Source organism: Hyaena hyaena, unplaced genomic scaffold, assembly GCF_003009895.1.
Source record: "Hyaena hyaena isolate Hyena2069 unplaced genomic scaffold, ASM300989v1 scaffold_343, whole genome shotgun sequence".
Taxonomy (NCBI): domain Eukaryota; kingdom Metazoa; phylum Chordata; class Mammalia; order Carnivora; family Hyaenidae; genus Hyaena; species Hyaena hyaena.
Window position 1 is genome coordinate 1,469,056 of NW_024080975.1, and position 19,526 is coordinate 1,488,581.

General features: G+C 60.1%; 1 protein-coding gene across 1 annotated transcript in view; it reads right to left on the reverse strand.

Moving 5' to 3' along the window:
• The window catches only part of RIMBP2 (RIMS binding protein 2), a 96,278-nt gene that overhangs the window by 73,639 nt on the left and 3,113 nt on the right, over window positions 1-19,526 (reverse strand). Inside the window, exon 2 of the mRNA XM_039249583.1 lies at window positions 13,025-13,147. The gene's annotated coding sequence lies outside the window, so the exon portion shown is untranslated. The remainder of the gene's footprint in view (window positions 1-13,024; window positions 13,148-19,526) is intronic.

Below are 19,526 nucleotides of genomic sequence, written 5' to 3' on the forward strand. Positions count from 1 at the left end.
TTACATCCGTGTGTCTATAAACATCTAGCTGCTTCTTTCTCCGAAAGACCCTGACTAACACACCTGCTCCTGCTTTAAACCCTCGGTGGATGCCAGAGCTTCTAGAACAAAATCCAAACTCTTCCCCACAGCTGACGGGTCCTCTGTGATGGGGCCACTTGTCTGCCTCATGTCTCCCTTCTCCCCTCCTCCCTGCATCGGCCACACTCCCAAAGCAGACACGTCACACGTCAGCCACACTGGCCCCCCACTCGCCGTCACACGTCGGCCACACTGCCCCCCCCCCGCCGTCACGCCTCGCAGAGTGCACCCCTCCCAGTGCCTGAGATGCTAGCGCCTGTGTTGCCACACGGCTGGCCCTTCCTTCCCTCGAAGCACTTCCCTCCGCCCCTGGGGACTGGATGTGTATGCTTACTCTGTCTTCTCTCCTGCCCCTGGGGCTGAGGGCCACGACTCTGGAGGACCCGCCTGGGTCAGGTGACACCCCCCAGGGCCCCGCAGTGCTGCGCTGCTGGCTGCCGGCATGCAGCCTGTGGAATCCAAGGTCACGCAGAAGCCCCTCCCTAGGGCCATCCACACACACCCCCGCCCCCGTCCGCACCACTCACGGCCTCCGTCATCACTGTCTGTACCACAGGCACCCGCCTACTTCACAGGCGTCACCAGCACCGCCTCGTACCCGACACGCACACTCACCCTGCTCCACACGAGCCTCTGCGGGTTCTGCACGGGGCCCTCATCTGCTTCACACCATCCTAATTCTGCGTAATTCTCACTTTCTCAAAGGCTAGAAATGAATGGGTCGGGCACAAGTGCGTTCCCATTTTACTTCTGACATCGCCCAACAACTCAATACTTGACGTTTTAGAAATGCCATAAACGGGAAACAGACACGTCACCTTCTCTTCCCAGTTTTTATGAAGACTCGGCAGACGAGTGCTGGATGAACGGCTTTGACCTTAGCGCAGCCTTCCCCGTTTCCCTCAGGGTTCAGGCTTGTCGATCAGCCCCCAGGGAGGCCGCCGAGTGCCCCATGGTAGCCAGCTTTCACGTCCCAACTTCAAGGTTATTTCTGCCTCCCTGACTTCGATTAGGGTGTTCCCTCTGCCCAATGGCCTGCTTTCCTCCTAAGTATTCACATATGCACCTGTGCATGTCGCAGAGTACCCCAGGCCCCATCACACTTCACCTTCTCGCAGCAATAAAAGATGGAGAGACACTATTCTTGGTGACATCATCACAGCACCCAGATTCGGCATCCTCACCCTCAGCAAAGCACAAATTCCGGAAGGATTGCTGAGCTAAGTAGTTCATACCCATGACCCACAGAGTCTTCACAACCACCTAGGAAGCAGGCAATATCTTTACTCTCTTACAGAGAAAGAAACTGAGGCCCAGAGAGGTTAAGCAACCTGCCCAATGTTGCCCAGCAAGGAAATGACCAAGCAAGAATCTGAACCCTCCCTGCTCCCCGCTGTGCACGCGGCTTCCCCCCAGGACCCCTCGTGCTTGTGGGATGTGCCGACGTGCAGCAGGATCCCTGCGAGAGACGCCGAGAGAGACCTTTGCGTGCACGGTCTCTGACGCTGACAGGCCACTAAAGACGTGTGCACTTCTCCCGGGAGACCATTCCCATCAGCATTCCTCTAATTTCCTGAGGCCGACATGATCCCGGCTGTCCCTGGAAGCACCAGGGGCCACGAGTCCTCACAGAGAGTCTGGAAACCCCTGCTTTCACCCGAAGACAAAATGCCACCAAATTCCCAATATTTGGCTTCACTTCCTTTCACACGCAGCCTCCCCACGGCAAGGACAATTGGCCCATTCCACCGGAGCGTTTCACATCTGAAAAGTACGAGGATTATGCCCCACAGCAGGCAACGCCTGTCTAGACTGCTCTGTCTGTGGCGGGATTTATTTTTAAAACGGCGATATTTATAGCCGGATGCGGCTGCCTTCTCAGCCGAGGCCCGACACAAGACAGCAGGGGCGCGTGGAGCTGGCCGCCTTATTCCCTCAGTGTCAGATCAAAGGCGGGCTTGTCTTCTGCTTTGGGGCTGCCCAGGCAAAGAAATGAAGGAGAAACAAATTTCCCTCAACAAGAGTTACCGGCGACGCGTTTCCAGCTGCATCCGCAGGCTCTAGGACGCACACTGACAATCAGGGGGCCTCTGCGCACACGCTGTCCTTCCACGCCACATCTGGCGGGAAGAACAGCAGCATCGACTGACCTCGTGTCTCAGACACAAGGGAGAGGCGCTTCAAGCTGTTTGTGCTCCGTGTCCTGTGACTTCCGTGTCCCATCCACGCAAGTCAGAGTCATTCACGACGAGAATTAGCACGTGGAAACAGAGCCACGTGCCTTCTGGAAGCTGAGATACGACTCAGAGTAGCTCTGTGTCTCATGCTGCAAAACGTGGAGAAGTGAGGGAGCCCCCTGGGCAAAATCGGGGCACCTCCCTGACTCCCGATTCGTCCTGAGTCCCGTGGGCTGGCCCTCGTTCCCCACGTGACCCCAGAGGAGGCAGAGACACAGGGACAGGGGCCCTCAACAGGAGCAGAGCAACTCAGACCCCTTCTCCTGCTGCCCAGCGGGCCCGGTGCGGCCAGGCGGAGGCTACAGTGGGCCAGACCGCCCTCGCGGGGCGATGGTGAAGGGGCCTTCCTGGGCCCCCACGTGCTTGTTTATCAAGTGGAGAAAAAAGCCCACCTTCCCAAGGCTGTTGCGAGGACCAGATGAAGTATCAGATTCAAGGTGACCTTCCCAGAATTAGGTTTCATGTGATAATTGGTGTGTTTTAAGTGTGTCATTTTATGGTATTTTCCATTTCTTCTGTCCTTTTCGCTATCCTGTCTCCTCTCCCGGTCTTCTTGTGGGTTGTCCCGATGGTTTCTAGCATTTTATTTTAACGTGTCTACTGAGAGTCTGACTACACATTTTTACAGAACTTTTAGTGGCTGCTCCAAGGACTCAATGCCCACGTTTACGCTTAAGTAATCTCCTCAGCACGATTATGCACCTCCCCAGGCAGAGCGCAGAAACACCACAGCTCAGTATCCTCACTTTCCCTCCTTACGTAGGGGTGTCTTCGGCACGATTACATCCACACTCACCAAAAACCATGGGGAGGCACTCCGTGATGAGTCTTAACTCACGGATACGTGAGCCCTGGGGAGGTGACCCATGAGTGGAGGGGATGAAGAGCAAGGCATTCTATGCAGAGGGAATGGCGTGTGCAACAGTCCTGTGGCAGAAAGAATCGAAGCGAGTGCCAGGGTAAAGGACGGCTGGTGTGACTGCGGCCATGGGTCGGATGGTCAGGATGAGGGAGAAGGGGCTGCGTGCTTCTGGGTGCAGCAGCAGCTGGGTGGGCGGGGAAGCGGGGGAGTAACGAGGCCGGGCTTGATCCAGGGACTGTGGGCTGCAGCTGAGACACAGTTTACCTCCTGGACACGTGCTTTCGCTTATGCAAACGTAATTACAGAACGAACACTCCTCCTGGGCCAGGTGCCTGGAGGGCTGCAATAGGACAATGAGCAAAGCAAACATTATTTTTGTTCTCGTGAAGCTTCCGTTCTCTGGTGGAGGAGATGCAGGAAATTAACAGGCGATCTAGCAAAGAAATCAGAAATCAGAGTTCCAGGGACCGATACAGGATGGGGGTGAGGCAGGGGGGTGTGCAAGGGGAGGGGGAGGTAGCAGAGAGTCTCCACAAGCTGGTGAGGGAGGGGACATTTGGCCGAGACCCATGCGACGACAAAGAGCCAGTCAAGCAAAGTTTCCGGGAAAGCTCAGAGGCAGGAGCCGGCCTGGTGTGCATCTCTATGGTGCAGGGGTGCACAGGCAGGGGGGTGAGAGGTGAGGGAAACGGGCAGATCTGGAGCAGACGAGGCACTCCCCCGCCACAGTCCAGCGTACACAAAGTTGGAGCCCTCACTAGAATACACGTTTTGGCCACTAGGTGTGGACCTGACTCGGTTTTCACGGACTACATGTTGATCGGAAGTACCCCCTGGCTGGTGCGGAACGGGACGTGTGTGTCCACGCCACCAGCCCACGAGCGCTCAGCCTCCTGAAGTCTCTCCCCACGGAGACGGGGGCAGATAGGGAAGCTTCCCGAGCAGGAAATTTCCGGTTTCTGGCTAGCACCTGAACATCTAGATAACGCTATCGCTGTCTCGATCTGGTCCATGCAGGGTTTTGCTGCAGACGGAGCCCTGAACGTTATTCTCATCTTGCAGAAAACCCCGGAGGCTGTTACTGAACTTGAGCTGAGTTTCAGAACTTAGAAAATGAGCCACAAAAAGTTCATGACAGCTGATAAGGGCAGCAGGTCGGGGACAGTGTCCATCTGCAGGTGCGAGGAAACAGGAGGGGCACGGGGAAGGAGCCGCAGACAAGGAAGATTAGTTGTGATTGCGAGAATCGTTTCTTAATCCCAGATAATCAGCTGTTCGCTAACAAAGTGAGCCGTAGATTCACTATATTTAAATGGACTAAACTGTTGATTAGGAAAACAAAATCTGGTCCCCAATGCTTTTTCCTTTGAATCAAACTATAATGCGCGGAGTTTAATTAATCAGAAACGTTTTCACACACCTGGGTCAAACTTCCAGCCTTGGTGCAGGGCGCTGTGCGTTCCGGCCAGGTCGCTGGAAGGGAGACTAACCAGGCTCACCCGGAACCCGCCACGGGCAGGTTGTGGGACCAAGAGGGAGCGAGCAGGGTGGCCTCGACTAAGCCATGATTTTAAGAGAGGGATAAAACCCAGCCTCGCTCCACAGTCTTGCTGGATCAGCCGTGGGCAGGCCCGGGCTCCCCCGGGGCGCAGGGCCAGGGTCCCCCTGCCTCAGGCCACCGGCCCGTGGCAATCCTTGGCCCCATCACTGCCGTCTGTGCCCCTCCCCCCCCAGTCTGCTCCCCACGCCCGTGTCTCCAAATCCCGTCTCTAGACAGCAGGCTCGGGTAAGCTGTGCCCGCCCCCCTGTGGTCTCGCCTTGCTGGGTTCCACCCGCAGAGCCCTCTGCCCGGGCAGGGTCACGCTCCCCGGCTCTGAGCGGACGTGATCGTGGGGGACACTGCGCACCCCACCATGCTGTCCTGCAATTTCCCTCCATGGCTGTGGCCATGCCCACAGCAACTGCCGACGGGCCAGGAAGCCTCCCTGCTTCGTGGCTCCTCAGTGGTGTCCGTGTTGCGCTCTCCCCGGGACAGGCCACTGTCCCCGCCAGGGATCTCGTCCTAACTACAGATGGACGTCTCTGTTCTGACAACCAGAACCACCTCCCAGGCCCTGAACAAGACGACAGGGAAGACGGAGGAAGCTGTGCTCGGCCGGACGCGTGACCAAGAGTCACAGGTGGCTCTTCCTTCCCACGGGGGCCAGTGGGACGCTCAGGGTCTAGAATGCCGTGACTGTCAGGCAGCAGGACGTCCACGTGGCACATGCTTTCTTGCAGAATCCTCGAGTCTCAGAAGCTGGAGGAAAGACGCTGGTTTACTCTATTTTGTCACCAGGCAGACACCTGCCAGGGCCACCGGGCGCAGGTGCGGAGCTCGGTGCAGCCGTCCATGTCAGACAGCCACCCGGCCACCTGCACAGGCGGGGGCCGCGAACGCTGAAGCGTTTTGGTCTGCGCCAGAAACACACTGACTGTGCTTGATTTCCGGCCACGTGTTTGCAGAGCACCTGCAAACCCAGAGAAGCAATCCCCCCAGACGAGCTCCCTCGGCTGCAGGCCTTCAGGTGTGCGGTCACCCCCCCCCCCGCAGCGTGGGGTGTCGGCAACGGGGCGATAACCCACCCGGTCAGCCACCCGTCTCTCACTCACACTGCGTTCACTCATTCGCTGATCTACGTGACCGATTGCCATTTCCTGAGCTGAGTGCCCACCGTGTGCCAGATTCTATCCTAGGCACGGAAACCGTCTCTCTCAAGGATGGTGCCTTTGGAAGAGAGAGCCAATGACACACAAGTAAACAAAACAAACGAGCTGGGGTGCTTTGAACAGAATGAAATCAGGCAACGTGGTGGTGACGGGCAGGTGGGGGCTCCTGTGGATAAGAGGGTCGGGAGAGGTATCGCCGAGAAAGTGACGTGCGACCAAGACAGAAACAAAGTGCTGAGGCAAAGAGCATTCTGAACAGTAAGTGCAAAAGTCCTGGGGTGGGAACAAGTGTCACATGTTCCAGAAAGAGAAGGCCAGCATGGGTAGGCACAGGGAGAACAGGGTCCAGGTAGGAGGAGGAGTAAATGACTAGATGGGGGCAGACCATGGGATCCTATGGTAAGCGTTCAGATTTTAATCTCTGTGCAACAAGATGCAATTGCTTAGCGTAAGCAGCAATTGTTTTATTTTACCAACGTGGCTGTGGCCGCCGTGTGCAGAATGGGCTCCAGGGAATAATGCAGGGAGGGCACAGCTGAAGGGCTCTGTAAAGCTGAGGGCCTCACGCTGTCAGTACTGCGAGCAGGTTGCTTGGAAGCGACTAGTTCCACCGGGCCGACTTAAGAACATCCGGTGCCTCGGGGCACCTGAGGGCTCAGTTCATTAAGTGTCCGACTTCAGCACAGGTCATGATCTCACAGTGCGTGGGTTCTAGCCCTGCATCTCGCTGTGCTGACAGCTCAGAGCCTGGATCCTGCTTCAGATCCTGTGCCTCCCTCTTCCTCTGCCCCTCCCCCACTCATGCTGTCTCTCAAAAATAAACATTTAAAAAGTTTTTCAATTATAAAAAAAGAATATCCTGTGCCTGTGTCTCTCAGACCACGTTTGTCATGTGGCTTCTCTATGCCTGCGTGGGCACCAGGCATCTACTGATAGCAGGAAAGAGAGGGAAGCTTCCCACATGGCACTCACTGTCCCCTTGTGGGTGATCGGGACAAAAGCCATCAGACAGCAGGCACGGCCAAGTGCAAAGGCCCTGGGGTGGATGGAACATGCCCGGAGAAGCACTAGGAGGCCAGTGTGGCTCGGCCTTGGAGACCTGAACTTCCCTGGCCCCTCCCCATCTCCCTCACCTCATCTGCTTCCGGTTTCTGCAACTCAAGCTCCTCATCGTTCCTCAGACGCCGTCAGGCACCACCCCCATCTTAGCCTTTGCACCTGCTCTGCACAGTCCCTGCCACTTCACACAGTCGGCGAGGCCTCCCCACCGCAAACAACAGAGGGTTTGTGTCCTTAGCCCTCGTAGTTCTTCCTGCCTGATGCATCATTAGCTTCTTTATAAACTTGGCCTGAACCGAGGGTGTGGACTTGGGGCCCTTTTCTCCAGCACCCGGAGTGTTTGGCATATTAGGTGCTCATTAAATACCGCTGCATAAACACGTGTGTCCTTAGGTGTGGGTCCCGTTGGGTTTTCAGCAGGGCGACTTCAGGAGACCTTGGAAGCATCCGAGGGCCCCAGAGACCCGTTTCCTCTTCCAGTCAGCACGTAGGTCATGTTTCTCCGGGTGTTCGAGGCCTGCCACAGCGGACGGGCCTGTGGGTGGGCGGCGTGCCAGGGACTGGTGTACGGAACCGGCCACAGACTGTCGGGGCACAGGCACGGGCGTCTTCGGCCACACGAATTCCAGCGTTCAGGCGGCCGGGACACCGGTGATGTCTGGAAACGGAAGACGCAACTTCGGGGCGCCACGTGCACACCGCAGACAGCCGGGCCATGAGGACGCGGCGCCAGCGTCACGCGAAGGGGCTTCCTGTCCCTCTCCCTCCGCCGCCCGTGCTTCCGGGGCTCGGACGACGGCGTCAGGTACGAGGTAAAGGGGCCCAGCGGCGGGGCCCAGCGGGTGGTCACGTGACACCAGCACTGCCTTCCCGGCGTCACACCCGAACCCGAGTGACCCACTTCCGCCTCAGCTGGGTGGTCCTCAGGGTGCGGACAAGGGTTCTTCCGCACGAGCCCCACGGTCACAGGGCCCCCCAGCTCCACCACAAGGCGACCGGGCCCCGACCCCCATCGCCGCTTCTGCATCACCGCGAAAAGTCACGGCCCAGCCCCGGGCATCGTCCGTGTCACCTCCGTGTCTGTCACGTCCCCCATCCGGGCCCTCAGCAGATTCTGGGTTTACCTCGAAAAATCACCCAGAACCGCCACCCCTCGCTCTGCCCCGCGCCCCTGGCGGAGGCCGCCCTCCCCAGGTCCGAGCGCGGCCACCCGCGTGGCCCCCTCACCGATGGGAAGCAGACGCACCGTCACCTGCCGACACGCCGGCGGCCGCCACGTCCCCGGGGCCCGGACGGTGGGACGAGGTCCGTGCTCCGTCCACGCTCGTGGATGCGTGGAGGATCCAGTTGTCACGTGTCTGGCGGGCTTAGTATCCGCTGTGCCTTGTCCACATAGATGCTGCTGAGCAGTGTGAATCTATCCCTTTTCCCTGACGCGGACACGTGAGCTCGCAGGGCGGACACGTGAGCACGCAGGGCGGCACGCCGGCACGCAGGGCGGACACGTGAGCACACAGGGCGGACACCAGGGCGGACACGTGGGCACGCAGGGCGGCACGCAGGGCGGCCACGTGAGCACGCAGGGCGGACACCAGGACAGGCACGTGGGCACGCAGGGCGGACACGTGGGCACGCAGGGCGGCACGCCGGCACGCAGGGCGGCACGCCGGCACGCAAGGCGGACACGTGAGCACGCAAGGCGGACCCGTGAGCACGCAGGGCGGACACCAGGGCGGACACGTGGGCACGCAGGGCGGACACCAGGACGGACACGTGGGCACGCAGGGCGGACACGTGAGCACGCAGGGAGGCACGCCGGCACGCAGAGAAGCCACGGAGGGGGCGCCGTTTACACTGCCTCGCGATGCGTAGGCCCCGACTTCCGCCGTCGCCTGGGGTTTCAGATCCCGTGGACCAGGAACGGATCGGGAACAGCACTGGTCTCCGAGTCCCGCCGCGAAGAACTCTCCGTGGGTGCTTCCTGCGCAGGCTCCCTTAGCGGCGGTTCCGTGTCCTGCTAACAGCGCACGGCTGGCCTGAGGGAGCACCGCCGCTGGCCCCGCTTCCGGAGAAAACTCCCCGGGAAGGAGCCGCGGGGCCGCGCCCTGGAGCCGCTCCGGCCTCCTCCGGGCTCTGCGCCTCTGACGAGCTTCCCGAGCAAGCAGCCCCCGTGTGGCCTCGGCCGCCGGGACCTCCCGGGGAATGTGGCTCCCTCGTCTCCTGGGGTCAGAGCTGGGTCATCACGCCTACTTCCCTTTACACCCCGGCTGCCAGGGCACTCGGGCCCCACCGCGGCCCGGGACGCAGTCCGCACGCTCACCTGCGAGCCGCCCTCCTTCCCCTCCCCCACCGCGGTCACGTGAGCGCGAGCACGCTGCTGGCAGGACGGGGGAGGACCCTGCGCGGAGACTCGGAAAGGCGCTTCGCACACACACACATCGTGAATGCGTTCGTTACGAGTTTTTACAGTCAGGAGGGATTTGAATCGGGTTAAACGTTGACGGTTCGGGTTACGCGGGCGGCTTGGGAGCGCGGCCTGGCCAGTGTCCGTAGCGTCCCCCTGGGCTGGCTCAGACAGCAGCCCCGAATGCAGGGTTACCGCGCTCCGCGGAAAGCTCGCACGTTCTGAACGGACGTCATCTGTTGTCTGCAAGTCAGCGAAGACCAGCGACGGGTGTGCGCCCCGGAGCCGCGGCCAGGCTGCGCCCGAACCCGCAGAGGCGGCTGACGGGAGTCAGCCGGGAGGCATTCAGTTCAGACCCGCGGCAACGAGAGACCAGGCCACCGCCGGAGACGAAGGCCACCGCGGTCCTCAAGTCTGCGGCAAGCGCAGGGCTGGGCGTCGGCGGCGTCCGGGCCCCGCCATGCCTCCCCCGGGTCCGTCGGCGCCCAGGAGCTCCGATGCCGGGCGGGGGGAGGGGAGGCCAGTTCTGAAGTGTTTCTATTAATATGGCAAAAATACCAGAGTTAGAGCAGAATCCATCGGTAGCAGTTGAGTGAGGTTTGCAAACCATGCCGCAGTCACCCTGCTCGAGGGGGGATCTTTGAAACCAGCAAAGTTGTCCGGGTCTGTCCGCGAGCCCCGGGACCCCCACCACCCCGTCTTCCATGCGTGTCACGGTCACGCCCATGCCGAAAACACGCGGGTCACGTACGGACGTTTGCGTTCCCTTGGCGGCAGCAGAAGCAGCCCGTCGACCCTGCACGTCTTCCTCTCGGACCCTCCATCTCTTCTGCTGCTGCTTCCCTCGAGGAGCTGAACCCTCAGGAGCCGCGGTGGTTTGCGGCCTGGCCCCTCCCGGCGGCCTTCACCCCGTCTCCGGGCCGCGGTGGTTCACTCACTCGTGCAACCAAACCGAGAGGGATTTTTGCGCGGTGGATACTAAGCGGCTGGCTGTGCTCTGGGCCCCACAGCCAAGCAGGGGAGGCACCGAGCCTGGGAGCATGGGGCAGATGGCATGAGCCCAGAGAGGAAAGGGTGCTCCGCACCCCCCCCCCCCCCCCTGCAGGGGCGAGGCTGCCAGAAGTGAGTGTCGCGTGGAGGCCACACCAGACCTGATCTCTATTTGAACCTGCCGTTCTGGCTCCACGTGCACGCGTGGGAGCAGTTGCAACAGCAAGGTGGGGTCTGGAGACCAAGCCTCCACGGCTGTCACGGGTTCCCCAGAGGCCCCTCACAGGCCCTAATGTCTGCTAACCGAGGTGGCAGTGACCTTGACCGTGCTCAGGCTGCCTGCGCAGCACCACCTTTAGAAACGAGGCCCCCGTTCAGTGGGTTCACGGGGATGTGCCTGTCCGGACACCACACTCCACCCTCAGACCACAGCTCCTCGACCCTGGGATTCCCTGTCCCACAGTCCCCAAGCTCCTCACCTGGGGTCCTGCCCCCCAAGGGCAGAGGACACCTGGGTGTGGCCGCCCCTAGACGACAGGGCAGCCAAACAGAGGGCTGTTCGCAGGGACGAGGGACAGAACCGGGGCTTGAACCGGGATGTGTACACGTGTGCAAGGCCAGGAAGGGTGGTGGGCTCCACGCCGCTGGTGGAGACCCACGGCCGTCCACCTGCTGCAGGCAGGGACAGGTTTGGACACATGGGAACTTCTCACACCTGAAGCTACAAAGGAGGCCTTCTCTGCCCACAGAGGGGACCAGCCTTATTGTTCACCTTCCTAAAATCGTCTACGGTCGGGCCAGCCGGCACTGGCCACCCCCCCAATCCCTGGGCCCGGGGAGTGTGTCACCTCCACAGAGGAGGACCCTGCAGGTGTGATGAAGGGTGCTGAGGGGAGACTGTGCAAGTGGGTCCAGTGTGACCGCAGGGTCCACGCACACAGGAGGCAGGACGCCCCGTCGCCAGCTCGCCCGTGGAGGCTGGGGTCGTGCGCAGCGAGCAGGAGGCGGAAAAGCCATGGAACAGAGTCCCCACAAAGCCTTCAGAAAGAACCACCCTGTCCACACCTGGACTGAGGACGCCGGGTGCCCTGGGCCGTAGGGCACATCTATGTCTGGGGCACAGCCTCTGTTCCACTGGCGGTGGGTTGCTCTGCCTCAGCACCACCTGATCGCCTGCCCTGTGGTCGTGGGGGTCCCTGCCTGCTGGACACCCACAGCCCCCTCCCCAGACGTGCCGGTCACCAACGCCTCCAGACCACCAGGCGTCCCCGGGCGGCAAAGTCACTCCCGCTGAGAACCGCAGCTCAGCACTGCCACCGGATTCACCAGTGCCGACCTTGCCCAGGCACCTAAGCCAGGGTGGGACAGACAACGCTTTGTGGCTTCAAAGAGTTCGGGCGGTAGTCCACACGCCGTGGAAATGAATGACTGCCCGGCCGGACCTCATTTCTCTAGGGTGATGCTCTCGATGTACGACACACTGGGAGGCAGGAGGCCAGAGTGAGCCCGGGCCGTCCTTAGGGGAAGGCAAGGTGGGTGGGCGGAGAGCCACACGTGGCCGGTTCCCCGTCGGGGCCAGTGGTGAACAGGCCATCTCTTTTTTTTAAGCTTGTTTATTTATCTTGAGGGAGAGTGTGAGCAGGGGAGAGGCAGAGAGAGAACCCCAAGTAGGCTCTGCATTGTCAGCACAGAGCCTGATGTGGGGCTCAAACTCATGAACTGTCAGCTCATGACCTGAGTGGAAACCCAGAGTCAGACACTTAACCAACTGAGCCCCAGGCGCCCCAGGCCATGTCTGCCTTTAGTTGAAACAGAACTCACACACCATTAAGCTCACCCTCGGACAGCATTAGAGCAGGGGTTTCAGTAAATTCACGAGGGTGGGTAAGCGTCACACAAATTCCAGAACATTCTATCACTCCAAAGGAAAAGCAGCTGCTCCCCATTTCCTGCCTCACCCCAGTCCCTGCCAGCCACCAATCTGCTTCCCTCGGAGATCCAACAGCTTCCCCAGACGGGGGCTCTAGACGGAATTATAATCCCTTCTTGATGGGGGGGAGGGGTTGGTGGGTACCGGGTGTGGCATGTGAACCACGGAGGATCCAGGCCACAGAGGTGCCACACTGCAGGCCTGCAGGCGAGGACTAATATATTCTTTCATGTTTTACAACATTTTCCTTCAATGAGAATTCATTCAGCCTCACTCCGCGCCATCGGTAACAAATCACGCCCCCCCCCCCATTAGACACCGATAGGGCGCCCAGTACTTCAGAAATGCGTGAGGACTGTCCCATCCCCCGCACCCTGATGAAGCCTTTCCTGACTTGGCTGTTCTCTTTATGACAAAGGTCATTCAGCATCTGAGGAACAGCTTAAAATTCATGAAGTTTGAGAAACCGGCGGAGACGCCCCTGGTCCGCACGCGAGGAAGCTCGAGTCCGCTGGCTGGAGCCCCCGCCTGCTGTGTCCCGCTCGGCTGTGTTTAGCTTCCTAGGAAACGCGAATGCATCATTGGTTTCACAGGGCCGCTTCCAGAAACACTTGAGCTTTGTTTCTTATCGCGTCTGATACCGTGAAAAGGGTCCGCACAGCCCCGAGAGCCGCACACGGGCCTTGAGCCGCCTTCGGCTCTGAGCCTCGGCCCCGTGCCGGCCCCGAGGGAGGCAGAGGCGCCCGTCCTACCTGTAGGGCCTGTTCCAGGTTCTCCAGCTTGGCTTGCAGCTGCTGTCTCTCCTTCACGGCCAAATCGCGCTCTCGGATCACGGTGGCGAGCACGTGGTGGAGCCGGGCATGCTCGGTCCTCACCTGCGAGTGGCGGGGGAGAGAGAGGGGGCCTGTTTATGCCACGCACCACATCTGCGGGGGCATTGGTCCTCGGCTGCCATCTACCGCTCCCTCCTCCATCTTTTCAGGGAGTCTTCCCCCCTCATCCCGATCGCGGGCTTCGTGGCGGGTCCAGTCCCGCCGCGGTGACCGCGGGTGCCCAGGGTTGAAGAATTAGCACACGACATCCCCGTTCCTGCTGCTTCCCCACCACAGTGACAGTGCCTGGCTCGGGGGCAATGGGAATGTGACCCGGGCTCTGCCAATCAGTGCAATCGCATCCCCTGGATATGGTGACTGGTTGGAAGGGCCGTGAACCCCGGCTGCATCCGTGGAGAATGAGATGCTACACTGATATGGAAGCCTGGAAAGAGACTCCCTCTTGACCCTTGGACTAGCAAAAGTTGAGGACAAAAGGGTGGGTCTGGAGCCCCACTTGCCACCAGGAAGGGACAGTCCATCTGAGAACAGAGCCAACAAGACAGAGACCCAAGAGAAGCAGAGGGAGGAGCAGGATCCTGATGCCATAATTTGAGCACCTAGATCAAGCCGTGCCTGAAGCTACTATTTTCCTTTCTAGTCACACAGGCCAATAAATTTCTTTTGTCCGCTTACACCAATCTGAACCATTTTCTGTCGCTTTGAACAGACACCCCTAACAGATACAGAGCGTTACCCAAGTAGTCCAGGATACTAATTCTTTTGTGTGAAAATTCCACTTTTGTTTTAAAAGCAGACAAAAACGGCCACAAGGCTGTGTGTGCTTTATGATGATGGGTGCTCTAAGAGCCTCAGAAATCACGTCTACTCTCAGACCACAGCCTCCCTGAGAACCAAGTTTTGAACTTACTGGGCGGGGGGAACCACTTACTCTCAGTCTCTAACGGCTTCTCGGAAACCAGCAAGGACATGCCCCGACGAGGGAAGATACCTTGCTTTATTCCCCGTTAATTTTCGTCACGCGGCACACTTGAACCAAAGTGCAGCCTTTTAATTTCTTTCCCTCGTCCCCAGATGTGACAACATGAATTAAGGCTTCGATGACAGATTGCCACGAGGTCGTATCTGTCAGCTTTAAAAGAGGCCCTTTCTGTTTCAGACACTCTCTGTGCAGCGTGTGCGTTTAACCTGACAATCTTCGTGGCGCCAGAAGAAAGGAAGGCACCCGCTTGGCACTCCTGGATGGCGGGGTCACGGGGAAGCTGCTATTAAGAGGTCACGCGGAGGTCTGATGCACAGGAGTGTGTTCGTGCCGTTTGCTACAGCGTGCAGCATCAGGCAGTGAGCTGGGGAAAAAATTCAGGTGCGCCAGGCGGACAAGTCGTGGCCTATCGGAACTAGGCAGAACTCACACCTGAACCCCAGCACCAGGGCAGAGCCTTGGTGAAAGCCGCCATGTCCTGTGTTCTAGCTCATCCAGCGCGCTAAGGCTGGTCCCCCCAGCCAGCACACACCCAGCTATAACTCAAGGCTTGCCTCTCTCTGATTGAGACGTCCTGTGGCCGCCATGGAAATCAGTACTGGATCCAGACTCCTGGCCCGGCCTGCACGTTTCCACAGCCTCCGATCCGCCAGCTCTCCATTCTTACCTCAGGCCCCGTTACACCACACTCACGTGCTCGGGCTTTGGCCTGCAAACAAGCCAAACTCAGGCCTGCCCACCCCAGGCCCTTTGCACGCGCTGCCTGTGCCACAGCAAGCACCTATGCACCCCCACACACCCACCAGATTGTGGCGGGTCTGGCTCCTCCTCATCACCTATGCCACCTTCTCAAACAGGCCCTCCCGCCGTGCTTGAGACAATGAAATCCTCCCACCCGTCTCCCCCGGCACCCTCGCCACTGCTCGCCGTGCTCTGTTTCTCACCGGTGTGTCTCGCTATCTGGAATGATCCTTCGTAGCTGTTCACATTTCCCCGGGGTGGCTCCTCGTTAGAGTCTAAGTCCCAGTTGGACAGGACTTGTCCCTGTGACCGCCCGTCAAGCTCCGGGCCTCAGGAGGCCCCTCTCCCTGCTCGTCCGCTCCCTGATGAAGCGCCGCCAGCAGATGCCAGCAGGAGCTCGGGCGCTGCAGGAGAGACAGGCCGGCCACAGCAGGCGTGGTTCGTACCCGTGGTCCTCTCCGCGGCCCCGAGGCTGCAGGCCGACAACCAGGGATCTGGCTGCAGGGGGACCCGCACCGATTCCTGACCGATGGCAGGGCCTCCCTGTGTCCAACCCTGTGCAAACCACAGGGGTCCTTGCTGACCACCTGCTCTTCTTCGGGGGTTTGGGACGTGCCAGGCAGACGGGACCACCCCGTAAACACCCTGGGCGCCGCGTCTGTGCTGGGCTTCCCGAGACATACGCTCGCGCGTGCTGTGACGACATGGTGCCACCGGAACGGAGCTCGCCGCGTGTGGCTCCCGGAGGCTGGAGCCCGGCCACCCCAGGGTCTCGCTCACGGGCCTTCCCTGTGCTGACGGTGCTTTGTATCCTTTGCTGTGACGAATCGTAGCCATGAGCTGCCTGTGCGCAGAGTCCCAGAGTCTCCCTAGCGAATCAGCACCTCGGTGGTCATGGGGACGCGACAGTGTCCCCTACCTGCAGCCTGCACTTGAGGAGCCTCTCCTCGCGCTCTCGCCCTGGGCTGCTCGCCCACCGGGCTGGCGCTGCCTCCCGCTCCCGCCAGCCGCGCCTCCGTGAGCCGCCCTCCCTCTCCTCCGCCCCCACCTCCGAGGTGCCGACCGCGCCCTGCGGGGACTCAGGTGGATTAAATCCATGACGAACACAACATCCCCACAGTAGAAACACGGAATGAGGGTTCAAAGTCCACACGGGCAAGGCGTTTCTGAGAAGCACCTTTGCTTTGTCCCGAAGCCGAGGTGGGTTTCAGGCTGTGTGTGTGGAGCGAGAGTGCGGACAGTCGGGAATCACACCCTGAGGGGCGCTGAGCAGCACTGTGGGCGACAATGGACGGTCCCCAACCTGGGGACAGTCACAGTCCAGCCATGTGCCTGGAGCCCGCTGGCAGTCACCAGACCCGCTCTCCCGCTGGGAGGCCGCGGGTGGAGGTCAGGCAGGTGTGCGAGGGCCGGGGCTTCCCGCAAACCCCGCTCGCCCCACGTGGAGCCAGAATGCTGCGCGTGGTACCTAGAAACCGCGCGGTCACGGCAGTAACAGGAGAGAAAGCGGTAACAATGGGGGAAACGAGTTGTGTCGGTCTCGAGGTCAGTGCTTTGAAGGAAAGTTGAAATGGCTGAGGAAGAAGTTGCAAGAGATGTCTGGATGACTAGAAGGTTCTAGAAGTTGTTGGCATTTGTTCTGTAACACACCTCATCTCACGCCAGGACTGGTATTTCTCGGACACACTGAGCAGAGTGTCTCCTCTACGTTTACCAGAACGATTGAGGGCGTTGCTCTGGTCTTGCAAAGGAAGGGAAGAGGGTCTGCTGGGGGGAAGGGAGGTGGGCAAAAGGGGTGACTGGAGACTGCGGCAAGCTGGGTGATGACCCCACACGGATGTCCACACCCGGGTCCCCAGAACCTAACACGCAGAAGGGACTTCGCAGAGGTGACTGAGTGCCCAGGCCTTGTCCCTGACAGTCCAGGTGGACCAGCGGGTCACAAGGGTCCTGACCGCGTGGAGGCGGGGGCGTGGGCATCAGAAAAGGGAGACTTTGAAGATGCTCTTCCGGCTTTGGTGGAGGAGGGGCCCGCGAGCCAAGGAGCTGGAAACGGTGAGGATGCGTCCTCTTTCTCAGAGCCTCCACGTAGGCTGCAGTCCACCCGCACCTTCCTTTTAGGACTTGACCCCAGGCAGCGTGCCCCCAGCGCCCCCACGATCAAGAAAGAACGAAGGCGACAGTAAGGCAGAAATCTCCAGCACCAAGCTGTCCCCTGGAACGATGCCTTTGCCCGACAGTCTCCCGTCTGTCCCCAGCTCCGAGGCCTCAGCTGTGGCCGGCCGCCGGCTCCCTGCTGGCCACACCTGTGTGAATAGCCTGGGGGTGCAGTCTCCTCCCTGCCGGGCCCACAGTGGAGACACCGCATGATGCTGAGCAGGAATCTCTGGGGGACAGTGACCCTTCGGGAAAACACACTTCCTGAGAAAGGCTTTGTCTGTTCCTTCTCTTCCACCTCCAGTGAAGAAGCGACGCTCAGGGACGGGGCAGCCACCCTGTCGTGGAGGTGACGCGTCACGGCCCCAGCATGTTGGCCCTGGAGGGGAGCAGAGCCCGGGCCCTGGTCCGTGTCCGCAGCTGCCTCTGCCCCAAGCTGCGCACATCTTCCTGCACGGGAGCGACACTGTCCCCGGGAGTTTTTGCTGCCAAGCTCGGGTCCCTGTGACAGGCAGCTGGGAAGAATCCCAGCTGACAGACCCGAGAGGGCATCGTTCTCTCTGGTTTGGTAGCAGCTGATCCCGCCCGGAAACAGATGCCGCCAAATAAAAACACCGTAAATGTTGGCTGGGGAGGCGGGGGGCGGGGGGGGGGGGGACGGGGACGGGGGGCGCTCAGGCTTCACTGTGCTGCCCAGTGGCCTTCCCAGCCCTCGACGGCACCAGAGGCCTCCGAGAGAGGCCCCCCGCTTAGCAGCTCCCGTCCGCTGCCGCCGTCAGAGCCAGAGCCGGGCACGCCCACGGGCGGAGAGCTCTCCCGGGGCCAACCCACATCCCGCCGCGCCCCTGCACTCGGACAAGAACGTGCTCCTGGGAACCGAGCCAGGCATGGAGAAAAGAATTCTCAGAATAGCAGAAAGGACATAACGAGGTTTTCGCTGAGACCTAGAAACTACAATCCCACAAACAAAACAAAACAAAACAAAGCACACAAAGAAACGAATTGGGAAAGGTTCCAAGATGTTCAAAGTCAGGAGTCCAGACAATTCCCTCCTTTGTTCTGGTCAAATGGAAAGCTAACAGTATGTTCACTCCTAGCAGATTTTGTTTTGAGGAAAAACAGATGATACTCAGGTGTCACCCCCTGGGCCAGGGCCCCTCCTTCCAGCCAGGGCTCTTACCCCCAAACCGCGGGTGTCTACAGGCGTCGTCCTTAACAACTGCCCGTGATTTTCTCTCATTAGATGAAGAGCGAGAACAGCTAGTAAACAAGATGATTGTTCTTCATACCTGTGATTCATAACCGGACCCAGAATTCCCGCCACCCTCAGGCTTCGGGCCACAGGTAGGCGGAGTTCACGGGCGATGGGTTCATAGGTCATGGAGCCCCGCACCGGCCCAGAACTCGGCTGCAGGACTCAGGTGCCTGCCGCCCGGGTTTGCACGCTGCCCCGGGACCCTCCCACTGCACGCAGACACAGCCCTTTACTACCTGGACCACCATATCCGGCCAGTCGACTCACTGCCGCTTCGAACCGCAGGCGTGGGCGAGGGCGGTGGCATCAGGTGAACATGCAGCCTGAGGCCTCTGGCGGTGATGACCCCCCGGAAAGTGCCCACACCTCCCGTTTGCTCCCAGGAAAAGCTGCCCAGTTTCGGGGGGAGTTTAGTAGGCGAGGCAAATGGGAAATCTGAATTGTTTGTTTTAAATCAGGGAAAAGTCGGGTTTGCCGGCTTCAAGGGCACTGGACACACTCTGCCCTGCGCCCTGGATTCCCAGCTCATTCATTTCCTTGCACAGGGCTGCCCGCCCCAATCCAACATTCGACCCGATCTCCAGAGAAGCCCTCGTCACATTCTGCACCTCAGAGGCAATCATTTCTGGGAAGGCTACGGGACGACACTGACTACGAGCTTCCTGCTTGCACAGTTAAGAGCTCGGGTCATTACTGCTGCTTTCCTAGTCAGGGACCCTGGGGAGCACACTGCAAACCCAGGCCAGAATCCGATGGGGAGTCGGGGGTTTCCCGACTTCATCCCGAGAACGAGGAGGGTTCCCTGTGTTTCCCAGGGGGGTCACAGGGACAGCGCCCCCATCCAGAGGCTCGTGCTGGGGCTGACTGCTCATTTCAGCATCATTTAACCAACCTCCCACCTCCCCTGGTTACACTGCACTCACCCCAGCTCTAAGGACAGTCCTGTGAGAACTGCCGTCTCCCACGCCTTCTCCCTCCTTTGGTCCCTGTCCATCCCAATCCCAGCCCCACCCCCAGCCCCACCTCCACCTCCGTCTCCACCCCCACCCCTACCCCCCTCCCCATCCCCACCCCCATCCCCATCCCCATCTCCACCCCCCTCCCCATCTCCACCTACATCCTCACCCCCCACCCCATCCCCACCCCCACCCCCACCTCCGTCTCCATCCCCATCCCCACCTCCACCTTCGTCTCCATCCCCATCCCCACCCCCCTCCCCATCTCCACCTACATCCCCACCCCCATCTCCACCCCCCTCCCCATCTCCACCTACATCCTCACCCCCC